Below are 5,757 nucleotides of genomic sequence, written 5' to 3'. Positions count from 1 at the left end.
TACCACCACTATTGTTTTGTTATATCGTCATTTATGTTGTTATTGTTAACGTTGATATCGACTTTCGTCACCACCATCCGCCACATAATCGGTTGCATTGCATTACATATGCTCACATTTTAATTATTCATAGATGTTATTAAGTCTTTACATTATTATTATTATTATTATTATTATTATTATTATTATTATTATTATTATTATTATTATTGTTGTTGTTGTTGTTATCATCATCATCGTCATCATCATCATCATCATTATTATTATTATTATTATTATTATTATTATTATTATTATTATTATTATTATTATTATTATGATCTTCTTTCTTCTCCTCTCGAGACGTAATTGCTGTTTGGCATACGTAATTGCCATTGTTATTATTTTATACCTTTATTATAATTTATACGTATTCCAGAAATTTCCCCACCACCAACTTCTGATCATCATTATCGTCTTTGCTATCATAATATTTCTATGTTTGTAGTGGACATTGCGTTGTGGCGTCATGTTCGTGACGAATCCATCTCTGTTGGGATCCTTTGTTATTTTATTCATTACTCCAAGGCTTACTTGAAAGGTATAAATACTGTATAAATGCAATACATTTATCACTCCCATAACCATCACCACTATCACCAACGCCACCATAACACAAAGGCTTCGTTCATACAGGAAACACATGCTATATGTATATATATATATATATATATATATATATATATAGCGAAGCAAATACAAATAACAAGAAGCAGCAAAAACCCAAGTCGCGTCCACAGTTAATATTATTAGGCTGACGCTCAGAGAAGGAAAAAAAGTGATAGAGTAGAGTAAAAGTTATGACGTTTCGGACATAGTCTATCGTCAGGTACAAGAGTGAAGTCCAGGACAGAATAACGGAAAGTCTTAGTTGTGATAGGAGATTAGAAAAACGTAAACACATACCTTCTACGCTTTCTAGGTACGGAATAAATGAGGAGACTGCTGACAAACCGTGTCACAATTTCTTGGTCTCATCTCAGAGGAAACTTACCCATTTCGTTCTCTCTACTCAATCGTTTGTATTGAATATTCAGTTGATATATAAAGCAGCCAGAAATTAAACTATTACCGTAATCGACAACTAAATTTGCAAATCTGTGCTTTTGATTCCACGTCATTAATGAAACAATATATATTTTGTGTGCAATAAAGCATGAATAATGAGCACTAAAATAAATTTAACCGTTAGAAAGCTTTAGCTGCAATAAGAAATTATATAACAGCGGTATATTCTATGTGATAGGCCGCAGAAGGAAATTAAGTATGTTTCCTCTGAAGAGCGGTCAATAAACTGCAAAACTATATTTCAGCAGTCTCCTCTCTCTTTTTTCCGCTGAGACTCATTACGCTGCATGACCACATTCAAATTTATATTGATTTTAATTAATTTAAATGCTCAGAATCAATAATTAAACTAATGGTTTTATTTTTCTTCTCATTACAAGTACAATTTTAACTCGTTGACATATTTTTGGTCTATTATTCAAGCACTAACATAAGTTTTATTTGAAATAGTTTGATTTTTAAAATTTTATTGTGGAAATATGAAAAAAGTGTGTAAAGTACGGTTTTGCTAAATTTGTTGTCAGTTTAGCCGGAGAGTTAACTTTGATCGAGTCCTGGGCTGGAGAAGATTGTTGCTAATATCTGTTTCCATAATTTTCGGCATATTGGAAGTGAGTGCGATATGTTGAGAGCTGGTAGAGGTAGAGAAGTTCTCATTCTTGAGAACAGGACAGACCGTAGCGTGAATGCAGAGATGGAGATAGATAGATAGATAGATAGATAGATAGATAGATAGATAGATAGATAGAGAGCGAGAGAGAGAAAGAGAGAAAGAGAGAGAGAGAGAGAGAGAGAGAGAGAGAGAGAGAGAGAGAGAGGTAGAGATAGACAAAGCTAGCTAGCTAGATAGATAGATAGAGAGAGGGAGGGCGAGAGGGAGAGATAGAGAAAATGGAAGGAATATTTTCCAAGTATGTGGCCATCCATGTTTGAAACGACTGAAAGCACGTTCACTCTTGGAAAAGAATAATTTGGCGAACTTATTTTGTCTGTGTGGTGGGAAGTTGAGTGTAAAGCTATTAGAGCGTGCGGACTTTTTCTCTGAAGGACTGCAGTTTACAAAACCATCATAGTTGTGAAGTGAAGAAAAGACGTATTCCACAGAAGTGGTTAATATCGGTTTGGTAATGAACAAAAGGGGCCGACTAGAGCATGAGAGGAGATTGAGGCTGAAGTATATATGCTTCCCGGATGTATCCTTCGCGATTCAGTATTGCAAGAGGTGTTGCATCGAGTAAGAGACGTCCAATTTCTTGTTAAAGGAAGTACAGCTATATGTGAACCCAGTGAGGCATCTGGATCTGCGAGTTTTTGTTGAGTGTAAAATGTGGAGGAACACGAACAGGAGGAAAGTTTCACTCCACCACCTAGCTGCTTCCAATGCGTCAAAGCTGAAGCAGATATGAAATCAGGGATACTTAACATAGAACTGGCGGAGTTTTGACAAGTAGGTTAATTGAAGTGCCATGTGGGGGAGTTATATAGGAAGTAGGTGTGTGGTACGTAAATGCGATAAGGTCGTTGTTGGGTCGTCTGATAATTGCAAAGATAGTTATGGCCTGGAAAATATTGGGCATGGGTGTAAGCAGGAGTCGAGGGTAGTTGGGCCAGAAATGTGTTTGAAGGAAACTTGTCAAGGATTGCAAGAATCTGTTTCTGTTCAGCTGGCACCAGTATGGGAATAGTGTGAGCTAAGAACAATTGTGAGCACTGAAGTTACTGAGAAAGATTATTTAAGAGAGTAGTGACAAGAGATAAAAACCTTTGATGTAGGAAGAGTTCTTGGTAGTTCGGAGAAAGATGGTGGAGGGGGAAATGGTACTGCCGAGAGACTTTTTGAACCAGAGCAACTGGGAAGTCTTTATTGCTGATATCCAGATGAGAAAGATGAGTGGCAGGGAAAGTGGTATCTACTTATGCGCAAACACTATCTCTTGGAGTGAAGTTTGAGTAAAGAGGTTTGCCTGGGTATCAGAGATAGATTATAGAGAGAGGTTGAGAGGTGTGTGTCTGGAAGAGGAACAGAGCGTGTGCTTTGCTATATAAAACACGATGCGAAAAGATATAAACATTGCAGCCACAAAAACAACAGAATAAAAAGAAACTCTAGATTTTGTGAGTAAATGGGATTGAAGATGAAAGGCTAATTCAAAAGTAGTAAATACATGCACGAGGGGATGCTGAAAAGTTCTTGGCTTTGGATCAGTTAATCATGATTTTATTCAACATATTCCCCTCTCAGATTCACACACTTATTGCAGCGGTCCTCCAGTTTTTTCCAAGCCTTGTCAAAGAACTCGGAAGGTTGAGCCTACAACCAGGCCTTTCGCGACACCTTTAGAGCGAAGAACGTTTTAGCGCCCCCTCGTACGTAGCATTCGCATAATAGAAATGGTAGTGAATTTAATTCTTGATGTCAGGTCGATATAATTGAGTTTCAAAGTCTTCCAAACGGCGACAAAGTGTCTATCTAGTTTATTAGAACTATCTAACGATAGTATTGTTCTTAAAGCCTTTAAAACTAAGTGGACTATGAATGTAGCCTACAACCTGATTTAAATTTTTAACAATGTTTAAACACCATTGTGTGGTAATAGGACGGCGGATGAGACTTTTCTAGTCAGGTTGTCTCGAGTTTGAAAGAGACAATCGATCACAGTTTCAGATTATCCGAACAAAACCTCATTACACTCAAAGATTAAACAATAGGGAACGTGCACATCAGGATACAGAAAATATACTCAGGACAGGTGTTCAGTACGAGCTAATCAGTCATTGGAATGTTGGAATGTTGGTGTTGGCTTACGGTTCGTCTAGTTAATGAAACAATCAGACCTATCTTAGTGGTTGTCACTGAATCGAGAGGGTTAAACAAATTAAATTTCCCCTAATAAGAGTCAGAAAACAATAAGAGTGAGGAAGAATTACAAGGAATTGCTGAATCGGTTGAAGAACATAGCATATGTTACCTGCAGGAAGAGGTGTGTGAAGCTATAATTAGTTTAGGTTTCACAGATTAGAATTCATTAATTACCCAACCCCGTTGTCTATTATATCATACTATGACAAAAAAATTCTAACAAGGGTCAAATTACTTAGGCATTCTATTAAAATCCCAAGGTAAAGTGTAAAGGGTTAGGATTAAGTAAGCCTATTTTATATTTAGCCGAAAAATGCAAAAAATTCTATAAAATAACAACGTATTCTATAGATCATTTACACAAAGCCTGTAACACACTCACTCACACATGCATACATACATGTATACATATATGTGTGAGCATGTATGCCTGTGTATGAGTGAGCGCATGCGTGTATATGTGAAACTGTACTTACTATGTGCGTAGGATGTTCTTGCTGTTGAATGCCAACCCCTAGCATTTTACCACGAAACGAAGAAGCAAACTCACAGACATTCTCAGTGCCCTAAATCTGCTTTGTCGCAGGCCCTTATAAAGACACAGCATGACAGTAGCCTTATTTTACGAAATCCTCGATCAGTTGTTTAACATCATGCCAAACATTAATAAGTAGACCAGATTTTAGCGTTACACCATCTTTAAAAAATGAAAAACAGTTTCTATCAATCTATTGAGTACACTACATAGTATACAAAAGAGAACGGTTACGAAGATTAAAGGTCTATCCATAAAAGAAAATATCTCCCGTGAATTCAAAGAGGGAACTTATATATGGTTACTCGTCTACATGGTATCTACCTTCCAAGAAATAGCAGATACATATCTCTCGTATCACACCGTATCATCATTAAAAGATGATGTGTGTCTTAAACAATATAGACTTAGAGAGGAAGACGCCTTTAATCGTAAGTCTGTTAGATTAAAACTGGTTTGTGGAGAAACAACAACAACAACAACAACAACAACAACAACAACAACAACAACAACGATGTCAACGACCATGATGATGGCGATGATGATCATAACGATGACAAGAAGCGTTTCTAAATGACAATCAATAGAATACCAAAATAACCTCAGTCCGACAAGACGAGATAATGACGAACAAAAGAGACAAATCAGAAGATTAGTGTAATATGTTGAACAGATAGACATTATGATGTACATACATACATACATACATACATACATACATACATACATACATGTGTGAATATATACATGTATATATATGTTGGGGGTGCGTAATATGTATATATATATATATGTGTGTGTGTGTGTGTGTGTGTGTGTGTGAAGAAAACAGAAAATGGAGAAGTACTGATGAACTACTACAATTGACTTACATCAATTATTATTTATTAATTCAATGCAAATAGACTGCATCCCATCAAACAGCTGTTTCTGCTTCCAATGTTATATGGTATTGTCATTGATATACAAAAGTATGTAAAAATATTAATTATATTTGGTAATAAAACCAATCAGAAACAAGGAGCTTCATCAGAGTGGAGAATGAATAAAGTATAAATAAAGATCGGTTTTAGTACCAAATATGATTAATATTTTTGCATATTCTTTGAAGCAGAAACAACTGTTAGATAGGATGCAGTCTATTTGCATTGAATTAATGAATAATAATTGATGTAAGTCAATTGTTGTTCATCAGTGCTTCTCCATTTTCTGTTCTCTTTAAATTTTGATTCTTGATAAACTCATGTTTATCCAT

This window comes from Octopus bimaculoides, chromosome 4 (genome assembly GCF_001194135.2).
Source record: "Octopus bimaculoides isolate UCB-OBI-ISO-001 chromosome 4, ASM119413v2, whole genome shotgun sequence".
Lineage (NCBI taxonomy): Eukaryota > Metazoa > Mollusca > Cephalopoda > Octopoda > Octopodidae > Octopus > Octopus bimaculoides.
The sequence above is the reverse complement of the archived record's forward strand: the minus strand, read 5'-3'. Positions refer to the sequence as shown.